General features: G+C 38.0%; 1 long non-coding RNA gene across 2 annotated transcripts in view; it reads right to left on the bottom strand.

Moving 5' to 3' along the window:
- LOC120615794 (uncharacterized) overlaps positions 1 to 18,809 on the bottom strand; it is a 46,056-nt gene extending 27,247 nt beyond the window's left edge. For both annotated transcript variants that reach the window (XR_005656364.1, XR_005656363.1), the window contains exons 1-2: positions 17,728 to 18,809; positions 12,825 to 12,991 (exon numbers count right to left, since the gene is read on the bottom strand). This is a non-coding gene — a long non-coding RNA (uncharacterized LOC120615794). The remainder of the gene's footprint in view (positions 1 to 12,824; positions 12,992 to 17,727) is intronic.
- Between the last annotated feature and the right edge of the window lie 815 nt (positions 18,810 to 19,624).

Here is a 19,624-nt window from a genome sequence, read left to right as displayed (position 1 = left end):
TTTTGTGAGATGAGAGGTAAATTAAATCTGCAAAGAATCTGAATTGGATTTCTAGTAATCAAAATAACATTCTAAATTATAAAAACAAAAGGACATTTGTATAGAAAGCTAAGATCTTCCAGCCTAGAACCTCTGTTAATACATCACAGTCTTATTTTGCAGCTCCTGACGTAGCAATTGAGTTCTCTAAAAGAATTAAATTATTCTTTTTAAGATACAGTGTTTTCTAGACTCAATAATGATCAACTTAATAATTATTAAAACCAAATTCTGGACTAAATAATAAAGCTGGTCCGATTTTTGCTTTTGGTGTTCTGGGACATATTATTGAAAGAATGAGAAAAATTAAAACAATTTCTTCGGTTTCTAACTCCACAAAATTGGTTTGCAACTTCTTTAGTATCTATGTCACTTATAAAATGTACCACTATGTTTCATTTTATGTATATAATATTATACATTTTATTATATCTATTATATTTATAGATATAATAGATAAGATTCATTATCCGACTATTTCAGCAAATCAAATATTCTCTTTATGCCACCTCTCCCCACTTCAGCACACATGCACATATTTTTCTGAGCTTTATTAATCTAGTTTTGATTTTCTATCTATTAATTTTAACCTAGGGCAGTGGTTTTCTTTTTAAAAAATTACAGTATCTCTTTCTTCCGACATTTTAGATAGAAACCTAACTTGTGAAACAAAACTCTTGTCTTTCTCTCTCCTGGAACTATTCTTAAGGCAAAGTTGAAACCCCTGACACAGGGAAGAAGATTAAACTTTTAATTCTGTAGTTATAACGTACAACATGAGGCATAATAATGTCAATAAAGTTCATAAGCATTTCAAGGTTAAAATGACTACCTTTATATGTAGCAAATTCTCAATTAGCCTCAGGAAAAAAAAATTATAGTTTTCAAAGATAGATGTAGACTAACTATAAGGAAGACCAATGCTCTTGAGTTTTTAAAGGAGCAAATCATACTGCAATGGAAAATTCTGTTTATTGTACAAAGCTGTTATTCCATGTAGAAGTCCTCATTAAATATCAGTTCTCTGCTGTAAGAAGCTGCCCCTCAATTCAGCACCTCACAGGAACTACACTGAATTCCTATTTTGCCCATCCATGGCACATTGACTGTTTTTTAGTAGCTTCTTCAGCCACACCATGACCCCTCATCTTCAATCAGGCCACCGTCGTGTGCTTTGGACATATCTACTGATGTTCATGCCTAATGGAAATTCTCACTTGCCAGTCCCTATCAAGTCAACTGCTGTTTGTTTTTTTAATTTAGCTTCAAATATCACCTGAAGTCTTTCTTGAGTATTTCTCCCTGGAAAGAGCTCAGCCTCCCTTTAAGACCTCTTGGAATCTTGGTATTGAGCTGAACTAAATCATTGTCTCATCTTTGAATTCTCCCTGACTTGCTCCGATGAGTAGGTCTGTCACAGGGTTACTCCTAAAGGACAAATCCCTCCAAGATAAGACTCTATTTTTCCCTTTGAATCTCTACTTTATGTTCAAAGGACATACAATAACTTTTTAAGTAACACTTGCTAACATAGAATTGCATATATAGTTTTTAAAACAAAAATGGATTATTATGAACCCAGGTATTAATAGGTCAGTCACAGAAATAACAGCTTGCTCAGTTAACAGAGTGCAATGATTAATTTTATGTGTCAACTTGATGAAGCCTCAGGTTGCCAAGATATTTAGCCAGACATTATTCTGCATGTTTCTCTGAGGATATTAGGATGAGATTAAAATTTAAATCAGTATAATGAGTATAGCCAATTGACCTCCATAACGTGGCAATGTCTGGAGACATTTCCATGTGTTATAGTTGGGGGAGTGCTGCTGACATCCGGCCACTAGAGGCAGGGAAGCTGCTAAATAGTTTTCAATGCACAGTAGAGTTCTCTTTATCAAAGAATTATCTGGCCCTAAATGACAAGATCCATAATGTGGTGGGTCTCATCCAATCAGTTGAGGGTCTGAATAGAACAAAAGTCTGACTGACCCTCCTCTAAGTAAGAGAGAATTCTCCAGCCTGATGGTCTTTTAACTGAGATATTACCTCTGCAGATTTTAGACTTGCCAGCCTCCATAATAGCATGAATTTATATATGAATTTCATGTATATGTATATATGAATTTCTCCGGAGAACTCCTTGAGTACTACATAGAGGAAACAAAAAAAACTTTAATAAATATTACAGGGCCCTATCTGAGCATGATAGGCCTGTCACTCTAACCCAGCTCCTGAGAAAGGAGCAACAGAAACAGAATGTATGACCGCCTCAGCTTCCTAGGCCAGGCCACCTGTGTTACAGGAGGGAAAGTCACTCAGAAGTCTGGAGGTCTCCCACATAGCCACAGGGGCCAAGATGCACTCAGATTTTTTGAGACTTGAAGCTTAGACCATTTTATGTATCTGGGGTGGGGGTGCTTCTTAAGGAAAAAAAATATGAAATTACAAAAATTTTCAGAAATACATAAATTCAGGTGAACACATTGGAGACCTTTCACAACTTTGGAAATAGTCTATTTAAGTGACAGGCACTTCTTGATAAATTCACTTCTGCACAGGAAAATTTAGCTGAAAGACCTGAAGATTCTGGTTCAGTGCTTACCCAGTTTCAAAAATGTTGAGGATGACAGAAAAACAGAAGGGAGAATAAGGGCTGCTGACAAATTTTGACAACTAACTTTTGAAATTATTTCCAGATTTAAACAAAGTACCAGATGCCTTCCTAAAATAAAAACAAATTACAAGGAGAAAAAGATATATGCATTTTACAAAGAAAAAGAATTCCTTCAATGAATAAAATTGGTTAGTAGGTACAAATGAAATGACAGCTGCTTACTCCCCTAGCTGATTATCAATTTCCAGTCTCATGAATTCTAAGGTTACATATAGTGACTGCTTCTCAAATCTGAGACAAGGGCTCTAAAATTGGCTCACTTTAAAGTTGCTCAAGCAAATGTGACCCTTCATGCCTGGTATGTGTCGATAAATTCAATCTATAGGGGTGAAGTTTCTTGTTTTTAACTCTTGCAATTAAGAGAATGAGTTGGTTTTCTAGAAAGTCTTCAGGGCTATTAAATTTTATATTTATACAAATGAAAAACAGTTTTCAAGTTTGGTTTACCTGAGACTGGGAATTAATTTTTCTTAAAATTCATCACACCTCCATAAGAAGAGCAAACCCTTCCATTTAAATTTCTTTTTAACACAGGTTACTGAACTCTGTGCTGGGGAAATAACTATTTTGTAGATTCCATTTCTTTGATCCTCAGAATCTTAATTTAGGAGTTAAAGATTCATACCTACCAAAGCTAGTCACAGCTCTTGCCTTTATTCCTTTCAAAAATGAGGTGTTCTGGGACAGATAGAAATGACAATGTATGTGTGTGTGTGTGTGTGTGTGTGTATCTGTGTCACACACACAGAGATACATATACTCAAAAAAAAAAACTTTGGGATGTGTGGAACAAGTTTATTACTATATATATACAATATATATATTACTATATATATATATACACACACTATACACACACACACTACACACACATATACCACACATACACTCCCACACATACGCATATGCCATCAGTGCTCATTATTCATGATAGTTATGCCCTATAAATCACTGTGAACACTGAATTAGCAAATACTGAAGCACTGCTCCTAAGGAGAAACACAGGGTACACAGGGTTAGGTTCTTGCAAGCCTCTAGTCACATTTTCTTTAACTGATCAATATGTAACTTTGTTTTATGCCTATATCTGTTTAAAGATTCCTTATTTAATGTAGATTGTTGACTTATTAACATTGAACTCACCGCTAGCAGCACTATAACTCATGACTGAATAAAGCTTATGTAACACATGCATTTTTCTCCTTAAGGCACATCAGCTTTCTTGCACTTTAAAACACTAGACAGCACTCGCACTAAGCTTGGGGGCCTGTTTTAAATAGTGAACTCACCAACAAAAAGCACAAAAATGAGAAAAGTGTATCAATAAACAGGCCATGCAAAGGATACTTGCTAACACTCTGATAGCTAAAACAAGAAAGCAAAGTGTCACCTTGATCTCCCTTAGCTGGAAATGTGCACGATGGACAATATAATTTTGTCACCACTCTGTGCATGTCCATAAATGACAGTGAAAGCATGGTGAGTGTTGATTTGGGTGTTACAAACAAATTTTAGTGAGTTGGTGAATTCAAAAATACAGAATCTGTGAATAATGAGGATTAATTACATATATATGTATAGTATATGTATCTGTGTACATTTATATATATTTATAAAATAAGTGTCATTACTTGATAGTGAGATTCTAATTCAATCAATATTTATTGATGCTTACTATTGGCTACAGGGTTCTGTCATAGATGCTCAAGTAATACAAAAAAAATATAATTCATAATAGCCTTCTTCAATGCACACATTATTAGGAAGTCAAAGCATTTTGTATATAAAATGATAGTAAAGCCAAGAGAAAGACAATGTTGACGAAACAACAGAGATAATACATGTTACATAAAAGCTATGCAGGCTTTGTTTCTGTTACATATAGTTCATGAATTATTTCCTATGTAGAAATTGGAAGAAAAAATAAATTAAGAGTTTATATCTGCACAATTCAATCATGGTAGACATGAGCCACATGTGACTGTTTAAGTCAAAATTGATTTAATAAATAAATTAAATTTAAATTAATTTACAATTTAGTAGTTTTTCAGTCCTACAAGCCACATTTTAAGCGTTTAATCATGACATGCGGCTAGTGGGTACTGCATGAGACAGCATAGATATGGAACATTTCCATCGATGTAGAAGGTTCTATTGGATAGTCCTGATACAGATTCTCTATATGTGTGGAAAACCAAGGAGAAAAAAATCACACACACACACGAAATTCCTATTCAGAATTATTAAAGCTATAAATTATATAGAATATTTTAGGTTTTACCCTTACAGCATTTGAAAAGGAGAATTTTAAGTTTGTCATTTCTTGCACATTAGTGATATTTTATGATAACAGCCAGAAACACCATAAAATTTCCACGAAGTCTTTAGATAACAATAATATTTCTATGATAGAAAGAAAACTCCTGACACTTCATGCTCAACGGTGGTTTATTACACATCAAAAATAAACATATTCCATTTTTCTGTTTCTCCATCATTTGTTAGTTAATTCTCTCAGAGAAGCATTAAAGGTTTACATGTACAGTATGAGCCTTGGAGAATGAAGCAAAAGAGAGAAGTTTGTTCACAATTCTATCAATAATTTATTATGTAAACTTTGTAACACAAAGATCAAGAACACAGGTTTGAGCTGTGCTTTCAGTAACAACCGTGGAGCTGCCCAAGAACACCAGGAACTTCCAGATGTCCTCTCACCAATGCTGGGTCGCCAGAGACCTTGGCAGCTTCTCCCATTCAGATCTCCCTGCTACCAGCTCTGTGGATGGCAGCCACTCTGTGAGGGCATGGGGGAAATTCCAAGTGCCCAGGATTTAACCAGGACGTACGGCGCAGATACACTCAATCTCCAGAACCCCAAATAGAAAAGAATATTTCATGATATGTCAATTCCATCCCATCTGTGCATTTCCAAACTCCCTTCCCACTCTCACCCCAGCTTAGGTGGTATTTCTCTTGTCTGGAGGAGACAGGGGAAAAGAAACAACTCCGGAAATTGACACAAAAGTCTACTTCGAATATATTTCTGACTTGCACTTGGACCTGTAGTGTTTAAGTTTAGAAGATTAAGAACTTGTTGTCTTTGTTTTCAAGTACAGACCTAACGAATTCCCCAAATCTCCCAGCCCAACTGGGGTATGCTCACGAGAAGAAGAAAAGAATAACCATGTTGATTTCTTAAGTTTGCTATCCTCAAAGACACCAACCTACAGAGTGACTGCTTCTTTTAACAGTCACTTTCATTATCAGTTTTACTTGAACCAGTATATCAGGTTTTATTAATACCTGAGCAATTTTCAGTCCATTATCATTAGTACCCATGAAGGATATAAAGAAGGAGCTAACTTAAACCCAGAAGTGCATATTTGATCACATCAGCAAGATAAACATACCTGTGGTCAAATCATGTGATTTTGGATATTTCTTTCATGCCCTGATCTATGTTATAATTCTTTTTAAAAATTTACTTAGTTTATTCCTGAACTTCTAAATTTACATTCAGAGATTGCTTTGGAGATTTCTTGGAAAAGAAATTTGGTAAAAGGGTATTATGCTCCCTGAAAACTATGAGAAACGTTCCTGTCTTCTATTCCCTGTTTAAAAAAGTAAATCTGACACACCAAGTAGTTATTTTTTTCTTAAGCACCATCACTTGAGAGATATTAATAACCTCAGACAGATTTAAATTCTAGAAGAAAAGAATATAAATTCCATATTAATTAAAGGATATTTGGTCAGGGACCCAGGAAACCTGCTTCAACTAGTACTAAGAATTCAACATACTGCAATAGAAATAAATGATCCTCAAGAGAAACAACAACAAAAAAAATTTTAAATTAAGTCCTGTTTGTAAACTTTTATGAATAAGCAATATTTTGTTATGAAAAATGCTTTTCAGCACAACTAGTATTTTTCCAGTAACTAGAGTTGCACAATTGCCTGCCCTAACCTACAATAGGAAAAGTGATTTGCATTAAAAAATATAAGTGATTTCAAGATGGCAGAGCAAGTAAATACTGTGCTTGCTTCCTCTCACGACCACATCAAAATTACAACTAAACTGCAGAACAATGATCATTGAGAATCACCTAAAGTCTAACCAAACAGTAGTCCTTTAACTAAAAACATACAGAAGAAGCCACCTCAAGATTAGGAGGAAGAGCAGAGACAGAACAGGCTGGTCTCATACCCACATGTGTCTGTTAACAATAGGAGGGATATCTCAGCTGCGGATATTTCACCTGGAGGAGCAAGGGGTCCCAGCCCCATACCATGCTCCCCAGCCAGGGTTCCAGTGCCAGCAAGAGAAATCCCCACAACTTTTGACTGTAAAAACCAGCAAAAATTGTTGCCGAAGGAGATAGAGGGCTGCAGGAGTTGCAGAGTTTCCTCCCATTCCCAGACTTACTTGCTGATGGACTTGCTCATTCTGAGTTCCAGCACTGGGGCAGCAGCTCAAAAGATGCCAGGGACATATGAGGAGGAACTGAATTGTCTGGCTTCAGGGCGAGGCCTGGAGGGGTGGCTTTCTCCCAGGCAGAAGTGCTAGCAGAATTCATTGTTTCTTTGTTGAGTCCTTCCCCCTCCTGGAGTATAGACACAGGTGGCCACCATATCTGAGTCTCCATCCACCTGGTTAACACAGTTTGCTCTGTCCTGGTGATTCCCTGAGACCCCGCCCCACCTGACGTGCAGGCCCACCCAAGCTGCTTCCAGTGGCTTTTCCATACAAACTGCCTATCTTGACTCATTCTGTGGACTTTCCTAAAATCTCCCAAAGTTTCACAAAACCCAAACAAGTAGCGTCTGGCCTCCATATGCCCTGCACCTGTTGCTGAGCAGCACCAAGCTCAGCACTAGAGGCAGTCAGCCTCAGTTCGCAGTTTTGCCTCTTGAGGCACCTCCAAGCCCAGTGCAGGTGACTGCCATTTGTAGATTGGTTGGTGGTTCATGCCAGGTGGCCCCCAGCAGGGCAAATCAAGTGACCAACATTTGCATCACAGGGGTACCAGAAGGAGAAGAGAAAGAGCAAGAAATTGAAAACCTATTTGAAGATATAATGAAGGAAAACTTTCTTAACCTAGTGAAGGAAATAGATATACAAGCCCAAGAAGTGCAGAGTGTCAAACAAGATGAACTCAAAAGGCCCACACCAAAACAGATTATAATTAAAATGCCGAAGTTTCAAGAGAAAAGCAGTTAGTTACCTACAAGGGAGTACCATAAGAGTGTCACCTGATTTCTCAATAGAAACTTTGCAGACCAGAAGGAATAGGCACAAAATACTCAAAGTGATGAAAAGCAAGGACCTATAACCAAAATTACTCTACCCAGCAAAGCTATCATTTAGAATTGAAGGACAGATAAAAAACTTCCCAGACAAGAAAAGGCTGAAAGAGTTCATCACCACCAAACCAACATTACAAGAAATGTTACAGAGATTTCTTTAAGAATAAGAAAGATTTGAAAATGTGAATAATAAAATGGCAATAACTATGAATCTATCAACAATTACTTTAAATGTAAATGGATTAGATGCTCCAATCAAAAGACATAGGGAGGCTGAAATATAGATAAGAAAGCAAGACCCTTACAAGAGATGCTATCCACAGAAGACTAGCTTCAGATCAAAAGACACAAAGTCTGAAATTAAAGGGATGGACAAAGATATTTCGTAACAATGGAAACAAAAATTTTTTTAAAGCTGGGGTAGCAATACTTATACCAGACAAAATATACTTTGAAACAAAAGCTATAACAAGAGACAAAGAAGGACCCAGTAAACCTACTTCTATGTATTTATCCGAAGAAACCCAAAACACTACTTGGAAGAAACACGTGCATTCATATGTTCATTACAGCACTGTTTACAATAGCCTAGGTATGAAGGTAACCTGAGTGTCTATCAAAGGATGAACAGAGAAAGAAGAAGTGATACTTAGATACGATAGAATATTACTCAGCCATAAAAACGAATGAGATCTTGCCATCTGCAACAACATGGATGAACCTAGAGGGAATTGTGCTGAGTGGAGTTAAGTCAGACAGAGAAAGACAAATAAATGCCATATGATTTCACTTATATGTGGAATCTAAGGAACCAAATAAACAAACAAACAAACCAGAAACTCACAGGGAACATTTTGATGGTTGCCAGATGGGAGAGGGGTTGGGGGTAGTTGAAAAAGGGGAAGGGATTAAGAAGTACAAACTGATAGTTACAAAATAATTAAAGGGATATAAAATATAGCATAAGGAATATAATCAATAACATTTTAATATCTATGCATGGTGTCTGATGGATACTAGATTTATCGAGGTGATCACTTTGTAAGTTATATAAATGTCTAATCACTGTTATACTCCTGAAACTAATATTATATGTTAACTGCAACTGAAAAAAAATTTTTTTTAATTGAAAAAAATACATGACAACCTGTAGAGAGAAGTTGGTATAATATGAAACAAATGAGAAAACAAGTACGGTGATTGATGCTATTGAACTGCTAGTGAATAAATGAGAAATAATAGCAAATATATATATATATATTTTTTTATATATATATATATATGAGACAGCAGATCGAGTAGGCAAAGTTGAAATGTGATGGTAGCAACATCCTCACTTTATTGGTTTCTCGTAAGAGATTTTAAGGAAAATTCCATCTCCAAGTATTATGTTTTGCAGGAAACATATTGAGGTTCTTAGGTGACTTATATAAGGCTCTCATAAACCGAGCATATTTACCCAACATATATACCCAGTGTATTTAACACCTGGAACATAGCATCTTCCACTCTCTTTCTCTTTATGACAAAATTACTTTTAGTACAAATATGAAATGAAATAAATAATATTAGGATATAAATACAGACAGTTAACATCTTCATTTATTAAAGTTTCTACATACAATCATGCTAATAAAAATTAGCATGATTTTTAAAAAGTGATTTTTAAAAAGGTGAAATATCCACAAAAGTTAAAATTTAGTTGCCTTTTAATCATACCACTAATGTAATGTTTTTATTTCCTTCATTTTTCTTTAATTTTAAAACAATTAAAAATTAGAATAAAATTCTATGTTAAGGATATTAGTCAAATTCAAAAAACTATATTGTGCAGGAATTTAATTTGTACTAGCAAAACAAAAATATTACATCCTATAGCTATCAGTTTTACTGTTTTATTTTTCAATCTTACCATTTTTAAGTTAAACACAAATGAAAAAAGTGGTGACAAAGAATTAAAATAACCTAGTTCTGTTTCTTTCTCTTTATAATCTCTGTGCTACCATTGTTTATCTCAAATCTACTACTTAGATGTGGGTGTATATAATACCCTAGGGTATGGACATATGGACTTTGACAGAAGTAAATGGGAACAATTCCATGGCATTATGAACTTACTCCAGAAACAAGTGCGTGTGGCTAAATCCACATGCATTAGGGGCCAATGAGATAACCGGGAACCTTCCAAATTAACTTCTATGTAGACTACAATGTTTATGAAAGGACAAGTAATAAATACCTGCGAATTAGGAGCATATATATATATATATATATATATATATATATATATATATGTAATATATATAGTGTGTGTGTGTGTGTGTATAAATTTAATAGTAACCATAGAAATTGTTAAGAATTTAAACCAACAACAGACTTTTTTCAAGGAGCATTTCATCACTGACATTGTTTAGAACTGCTAGCACATGGAGATGATTAAAAGCAGAGTGGCATGTAGTCAGTTTTATTATTGTTTTTAAATTCTTTACAGACAATATACTTCCATATTGCTGCACAGAGAGCTGACTGCTCCTAGCACCCTGCCCCACACACCCAATTCGGAATACCACCTAGTCTTATTCATGTATTTTAAATCTCATGTAATTGTGAAATTCAATTTGCACATAAATTTAAAAAATATTGGAATAAATTTCCAAAGTTCTATCCAGTCCAATAACTGGATTTTTGAGAGTTTCGTTTAACGATATAACATGTAGGGGATTGTGGCTAGTATTTATTTCATTTCAAGAAGTTTGGTATTAACTTAAAATTTAACTAGTTATCCATAATAATTTATAGTATTCTTTTCATCCCAGAATTTCTCTAAACACTTTAGAACCTATTTGTATTTTCATCATGGCCCATAGTTGGGGGTTATAAGTACTGTAGCTTTAATACCTCCTATTTACTGTTCTATTTATTGTTCTCTTTAAACTTTGTTCGTTCACTCTTTAAGGGCTGTCTCCTGGGTTCTAGATTCTGAGATTTGGTTATGCAATTTTGGTCCCACTTCAGGAATATATTCAGAGAACATCAAATGAAACTGCATTGGTTGTTCTATCAATTTTAGATCATTTTTTACACTCTCTCCCTTGTTGCTAACTGGCCATGAAACTGAGTTGAGAAAGGAGAAAAGTAAACCCTCAAGCTGTATCTAAAGCTTTATTTGCAATAATACACCAGCACATCCAATAATTTAGAGACCGAGGCAAATTCTAGGATTCCAGGATCCTAGAATTACGAAGCTGACGTCAATTTGCATTTGAAACTTGGAATGATTGAATAGCAGTTGTACCCTCCACTGAGAACACAAACACACCTGTGCTTCCTATTTATGTTCACCTGCTAACTAATTCATATCCCCATTTTGTCACACAATGACTTTCCCAACAAACTACTATAATGTTTTAACCTATTAAAGTCCCACTGTAATGTAAAAGTGTCCATCTCTATCTATCTATAGCTGGATATAAACTATGGCATGCTGGAGCTGGCTTGCACCAGCTCACAAGAGCTGATGGTTAAGTAGCATCTCGTCCATTTTATGTTCAATGATGTCACACTGGTGGTTTGAAATTGGCCATAGTGGAAATATTTACACCACAGAAAATGGCAAATGCCACAAATCAGGGTTTCGCCCACCCCAAGAAAGCTGGTTTTTAAACATTTACCAGAGCATCCTTAGAGATTATACATATATCTGTTATTACTTCACACAGGGGTCTTTATCCTGACTTCTTCCTAGCCTGGCTTATGTGTGTGCCTGGTAAACACCACAAGAATGCATATACATGAGTGACTAAAATGTACAAGAATTCACTTAGAGATTAGTTATGGTTACCTATAGTATATTGCTTCTCCATAAAGTATGCACAAGGAGAAAGGATACCAAAGTTTGCCAGAATACAAGATACTGCTTTAGGTATCTAATACAAGAAAGCAAATGTCCTCTGAACCATGAGTTTGTATTAGTTAAGGTCCCAGCATTTGTATACTCAAAAGTTTAACTGAGAACTGTTTAACGAAAAGACTATTTGCAAAGAAGTAGATAGAGTTAAAGGAAATAAATAAGGAATGGTGAAGCACCCAGGGACCAGCAACAGTAGAGACAGGAGCCATTACTATCCCTAAGCCTAAAGGGGCAAAGGGAAGGGTTGCTCTTCCTGGAGCCAACCAACAGGAACTCTAGCCAGAGGTAAAGAAACTTCCAGAACTGTGGCAAGGCATGCAGGGGTAGGGGGAGATAAATAGCCAGACCTCTCTCTATGCCTCCCTCCCTCCTTACTTGTGCTTCTCACTGGCTGGGCCCACCAGAAAGAAGAGGGCAAAAGCTCAAGTGACACAGTCCGTTGAGGTCACCTCCCAGGTCACAGAGCAGGGCGTGCAAGGGCAGAGGACAGAGCTGGGGAATGAAAGCAAAAGAGAATAACCCTCCCAGTCTCCTTGACTCTCCTTTCCCTCCATTCTGCATTCCTTCTTCTAGCTCCATGTAGCTGCAGAACAAGTAGAGAATTGAATCACTTAGCTATGCAGTCACATGTTTTTTAAAAAATTTAAGTTTATTATGATGATGATGATGATGATGATGATGATGATGAAAAAGGAGAACTGTAAGAGAGAAAGAGGGATTTTAAGGAGGTTAGGCTGCTATGGCTATAATTTCAAACAGAACTCAAATTGCAAGCATATTTTATATTTTACTTAGAAAAGCCATATAGATTTAAAAGTGCAGAATAGAAGAACGAAGCAATATACTCTGAAATCATCTTTAACGGAGGAAATGAAGCCAAGTCATAATAACCTTTTGACGCAGAACATCAATGTCATTCCAACGATTTTACAGAGATCGACAAAGGGACAATTAAGCCAGATGACTCTGAATCGTTCGCTTGAATGTGTTAAGGATGGTTTCCTTAGTCCAGCACTCACGGCACTTACTGGAGAGGCACTTCAGCCTCTACTTTCCTCCTACAGGCACAGAGATAAAGAAAATGCATTTTAAGGTCATAAAAGTTGTTACGATGTCCTAGCCCTAGTCATACTCAGGATAATTATAATAGCAACCAACTCTGGCCCAAAGAATCTCTACATAAATAGGCAACACATTCCACTTACACTTTTGGTTAGTGTTTGAGTTTGTTAGGGCGCTATAGTAAAATCCACACACTGGATGGCTTAAACTACAGAACTTTTTTTTTTTTTTTGCTTCACAGTTCTGGAGGCTAGAAGTCCACGATTAAGGTGTCAGCAGGGTTGGCTTCTTCCGAGGCCTCTCTCCTTGGCTTGTAGATGACCGCCTTCTTTCTGTGTCTTCACATGGTCTTTCCTCTGTCCTATGTTCTAATCTCTTCTTATAGAGACATCAATCATATAGGATGAGGGTGTCTTCTTATAAAGACATCCTAATGACTTAGTTTTAACTTAATTACCTCTTTAAAGATTCTATCTCCAAATACAGTTACATTTTGAGGTATTGAGGGTTAGGGCTTCAATGTATGAATTTGAAAGGGACACCGTTAAGCAAATAACAGTTTATTTTCTTTCTCCTACACACCCATTCTCTAGCTTCCTCCAGAAAGGACAATTTGCCCTGGTCTACCTTACTTCAACTACTAAAAAAACATCATTCTTTGGTTCCTATCTTTCAGTCCATGCTTTCTACTTTCAGGTATCATAGGCAAATTATCTGACTAATTAGAAATTACAAGCAATTTGATTCTTCCAATTTATAAGTATATCAATCTCCCAAGTAAAAGGAACTGTCTAGTGACAATGTTGTTATTGAAAAAACAATACTAGAATAGCAAGATTTCAGGAATCTTTAAAGCTGAAAATAGGAATGTTTGAGAAAAGGCAAAGAATTGCACTTGGCTTCAAATAAAGAGGAAATGTGTAAGGTACCTGCACAGGCCCTGGTGCTCCATGGGGTCTGAATCGTCACCAGTTCCCTCATGCACAGGGGTAGATGTTTATAGATCCAAGAGCCCCCCTCGTCCTGCCCACCATTGTCTGCTGGGCCTCACCTTCGGATTCCTAATCTGCCTCTCCATTTTCACTCACCGTCCCCTACACTCGCTCTCTACAGTCTCCAAAGCAATTTTATAAAAGTGTGAATGAAACGATGTCACAAACACAGCTCCACACCCCCTTGAAATCCTTCAAGAAATTCCTATTGCTTTTAGGAAAAATGTGTGCCTCTCATCACGGTCTTTGAGCAGGAATAAACAGACTACAGCCCTAGGCGAAAGCTGGCCCACTGCCTGTGTTTGTACTGCCCATCACACAAGATTGAGTTCGCTATTTTTAAATGGCTGAAAACACTCAAAAGAAGGTCTCATGACACATGAAAATTACATGAATTTCAAATTACAGGGTCGAGAAATAAAGTTTATTGAAACATAACCACACTCATTTATTTACAAATTGTCTGTGGCTGTTTCTAATATAACAGCAGAGTTGAACAGTTTCACAAGATTGTATGGACCACAAATCCTAAAGTATCAACTTTCTCACCCTTCACAGAAAAAGTTTGTCAAGACCCGCCTTACAAAATTTGGGTCATTTTATACTTTTTTCCATCCTTTTCCACCCTCATCTCAGGTGCTCCCCCACCCCTCATGCTATGCTTCGGCCACAGGAACCATCTACGTGTTTCTCACACAAGCTGGGCACACCTGCATTCCCAGGTCTTTGAACTTGCTGTTTCCTCTGCTTAGAACTCTTTATTAATTGGCTTCTTTTTCTTTAGGACTCAGCAAAAATGTTATTTCTTCTGAGAGACTTTCCTTGAAGATACTACAAAGTAGCTCCCTAGACCACCTTCCAAGTTCTATGTGAAAATGAATATTTTACTCCTTTATACAAAGGCATTTAAGAAAGTTTTAACTTTCAAGCTGTAGAAAAATAAAATATTTTCTCTAATTTTTAAGCAAAAATTTAAGCAAAATTAGAAACATAACATCTTAATAGTTTAATATCTTCTAAAAGTGACATGTGTCTATTGAAGTTATTTTAAAACTACAGAAATGTGTAAAGAGAGGAATAAAAAATCACTCCAGAATGCCACCATCCTCAGATTATTATCTTCAATATTTGACATATATCCTTTTATTTTTCTATATAGTTTTGTTATTTAATCTGAAGCAACATAACTAGCCTATGATTAGATTGGCTTAACTCTAAAATATGCATAGTTGTTCGGTGCTGTAATATATATTAGAGAATATCGATTTATTAATTCATAAATTAAGATACTGTTTGTTTATACTATAAGTAAGGGTCATGCCTGGACACATATATAGTATCTAAACTTGATTCTGTACTATGAAACATAAACGTTAATCCTTCCACTGCATGCTTGGAGATTGCAAAGTAAAAGAGAAAAAAAAGAAAGAAGGAAAAGGAAAAAAAGGAAAGAAAGGAGGGATAGATAGACGAATGGGAAGAAAGAGGAAAGGAGAAAGGAAAAGAAAATGTGGGAAGGAAGGCTGGTAGTATGGGACAGGAAGGAAGGAAGGAAGGAAGGAAGGAAGCAATGGAAGGAATGGAGAGAGGAGGAGGAGGAGGGAGGGAGGAGGAGGAGGAGGAAGGTGGTGGGGAGGGAGGAAGGGAGGGAGGAAGGAAGAAAACAAACAAACAAAAAACAAGAGAAAAGAAAGAATAGAGAGAAAGGAGAGGGGAGAAGTCATTTTTCCTGAGTTTAATTATATCTTTACAGAAAGTTACATGCCCATCTCATTTCCATGTATTATCTTTTAAGTTTCATGCTAACTAGCCTTTGAGGAAACGGTCTGGAAATAATTGCACACAAATTGCAAAATGCCTTTGATTTGGCTTTTTGCAAGCCTTCGGCCCTGTTTGTTACCAGCACTAGCACCATCACCACTCACTTTTGCTTAGTTTGGCAACTGTCAAACACGCTCGCAAATTTGTTGACATTCCTTCTATTGAGAGGTGTGGTCCACATCCCTCTCTTTGGTTCTGGGCAGGCTAGTGATGGCTGCAACCAACAGAGAGTATGGCAGAAATGGTGCCATATAATTTCTGAGGCAAGGCTAGGAAAGGCCATGAAGCTACCTCCTAGTTCTCAGGAAGTTTGCTAGCTGTAGGGTAATCAATCATCATGTAAGAAGTTTGGCTACTCTCAGACTTCCACACTTCGGCACTCTGGTCAACAGCCAGGCTGAGCTCCAGCCTCAAATGCCAGCCATGTGAGTGAGCCATCATAGACATTCAGCCCTGACTAGCTAGTATGGGTTGAACTGTGATCCCCAAAAAGGCATATTCAGCTCCTAACTTGTGGAACCTGTGAATGTGACCTTATTTGGAAACAGAGTCTTTGCAAAGATAACTAAGTTAAGATCAATTCACAGTGGATTAGAATGGTCCCTAATCTAGTGACTGGTGTTCTTATAAGAAGACAGGAATTTGGACACATTGACACACAGAAAGAAAAGATGACCTTGTGAAGAGATAGGCAGGGAGAATGCCACATGACAACGAAAACAGAGATTGATGGGATCCGTCTATTAGCCAAGGATAGGCGGCAAAACTACCAAAAGCTAGAAAGGGACAAACAATGATCTTCACTTAGAGTTTTCAGAGACAACATGGCTCTGCGTGGAGGGGAGGCGGCCAGCCCCTCAAGCTAGACCCAGAAGAGCAAGTGCTCCCCATGAACCCCCCCAGAGACTGATCATAATTGATACTTCTGACATAAACCAGTACCTCTCCCCCACGTCACATGGCGTGTTGGCTCCTGGAAAAGGTTGTTGTCCTGACCCGGACAAGCGTGGAAAGCTCTTCCCTTACCTGGGATGGGTCACATCCCAGTTCCCCTGTCCCTCCTGCCCTGTTCTATAGATTTCCTGTTGGCAGGTGCCAAGCGGCGTGGAGGATATCCACTTCATCTTGCCCAAGACGTGCCTCACATGTAAGTTTCCCTTCACACGTACACTCTGTTAAGTGGCAGGCTGGAGTGGCCTCTGCCTCTTTCTTCAGTCTTTCCCTGCCTTCTGCTTACGGGGGTAGATTTTCAGTCCCAAGGCTTTTCTCTGGATCGTGTGTATGAATACTCTGCTGATACCTTGATGTTGGACTTCCACACACTTCTGTTATTTTAAATCCCCCAGTTTGTGGTACTTTGTTTCAGCCATCCTAGAAAGCTCGAACGCTAGCCCTCAGATGACGGCAGCCCAGCCATCATCTGGAGGCAAACACCTGAGAGACTCCAGATGAGAATTGCCCAACCAAGACCCTCCCAACTTCCTGACCCTCTCATTTATGAGCTAAGGGGAATGTTTAAGACTCTAAGCTTTGAGGTAATTTGCTACATCCAATAGTGAGACTAGAACCCTTGGATAACTCCCATTCATCCTTCAGGTTTCAATTTAGCTATCATTTTAGGAAGCCTTCTCTGACCTACTCACACCTGCATTGCATGCCCCTCCTCTGAACTCCCACAGCACCTCTGTTTATCCCACTTTTCACTCTACATGGTCCATGGAACCCGTAGGTCAGCTCTGCCCTAAAGCCAGCCTTTCCTTTTGCCGTATCGCAGCAAGTCTTCACGTTCATCCCAAAACTTTAACTCATCCTTTCCAAAGTACATAAGTGCACTTCCGCTTTCACTAAAGGTTGTGTAGGGGACACAGAAGACAAAGATGATAATATGCACCCTTAGAGCAGGGAACTGAAATACTCACCAGTGGACATTTTCTGTTTGTTTAGCCTGAAGCCCTCCGGGGAGTCATCCACTGCAGAAGCTCTCAGAACCCTTCAGACGTCAGTGATGCCCCCGAGGGACAAAAAACCTTAAGAGTTTCCCAAACGCAAAGTCACTGGACTCTTTTTTCATGGAATAGCTTCGAAGGCATGGGGTTTTCCTAAATTTGACTCACCTACAAATACTCATCATTATTTTAAATTCCTTCTAAGTTATATATTGCATTATTTCCACTGAGGTATGGACTCTGAAAAAGGAGCAGGGCCCTGGCATTTCACTTGGGCTTCTTTATCATCATTAATAAGTCCCAGAGCAAGTATTCAGAGAGACCTTTGAGGGAGCTTTATCATCCTGACTCATATTTAATGCGCTTCATACCAAGAGCATTACAGAGCAACGGAAAAAACACACCACGCTTCTCCACTGCCCAAAGACAAATACAAAGCCATTCGGGGCACTCTGAGTTTTCAATTTTCCAGCTATTTTTTTAGATTGAGGTATAGTACTAGTAGACTATTTCAAAAGTTTATGGCTACTAGATACATAGCACAGAGAAGGTCAAATGGAGCCAGAAGGAAGTTGCAATGGTGCTGCAGACACCTCGAGCAAGTCCTATCACCTCCCAAACAACATCAGCCTTGAGGAACTGTTTGGTCAGGAGTGCCTTATGGTCTGCTAAAAAGTTTTATTTGTAGATATTTGTAGATGACGAAGCAAGTGATGTTATTCTTTAACCATCGAGAAATGTGAGTGTTGTCTTAGCAACATGACAGCCTGTTTGCTAGCCCTGGCCCAGTGCTGGGTGATGCGGATGGCAGAGGAAGGCTCCCACAGGACCTCGCTCATGTTTCTTATTACTCTGTGGTTAGGCTGGATGTATGCTCGTTTGTCCTATTGTTTTCATCTGTGCGGTTTTCCTTAGTCACAAGTGCTTGAAACGCAAGAACTATGCATATTTGACCTCTTATAGGATGATGAGAAAACCAACCATGGCCTTTTAAAAACTGAAATGTCATGACTATGATAAAGATTGTGATGCGTACTGTATTCCTAGTTGGTAACAGTGAGGCCTCCTAACGATTATCTTTCTTGTAATTAAAAATCACTAACTTTAAACGGAAAGAGTACTCATCCCCACCCCCCACCCCCCAACATTATTCATTATCTTATCATGCAAACAAGCACACATACACATACACACACACACACATACACTTTTGCGTAACTATGATTCTCCCTATGACTATCCCTGCCTATTTCTCTTTACTCTACCTGCCTGGTATCCAAAATAAAACTGGAAGTCACCCTTGACTCTTTCCTCTCTCTCTCTCCATTGGCATTGAACAGCTGCCATTGCCTGCAACCTACCTCTTTACCAACCCTGAAGTTCTCCCCTTCTCTCCCTGTCTCCAGCATTCAGCACTTTGCACCGTAATCAGCAAAATCCTTGCCTGGCTCTTCCCTAAAGTCACAGATCTACTTTCACATCATTTTGTGCCTTAGGCCCTGACAACATAGAGCCTGGCCCCCAGCAGGTCCTCAATCACGTTGGCTAAATGAATGACTTTCTCATATAACCTCTTCATACATTCGCAAGAACATATGGCCGCCCAGGTGGTGTGACTGGCAGGCAACCAAGTGGAGTACAGAAGGAACGCAAACCCACCTCCCTCACAACATGATATAAGGCCAGAAATCACCACTGGCAAAGTAGATGTCACTCCTGAGCTAAAGCGTCATGTTTCTAGGAGGCTTGTGTTAAAAACCAAATATGCTCTCTAAGATAAGAATTAGTACTTCAGAAAAATTTTCTTGGTCAGTTAGCAAGGTTCTGAGCGAGACATTGGACATGTGAATTTTGATAGCTAAATAGTTCA

Source organism: Pteropus medius, unplaced genomic scaffold (assembly GCF_902729225.1).
Source record: "Pteropus medius unplaced genomic scaffold, Ma_sr-lr_union100, whole genome shotgun sequence".
In the NCBI taxonomy this organism is placed as follows: domain Eukaryota; kingdom Metazoa; phylum Chordata; class Mammalia; order Chiroptera; family Pteropodidae; genus Pteropus; species Pteropus medius.
This window is presented reverse-complemented; position numbering and strand designations above follow the sequence as displayed.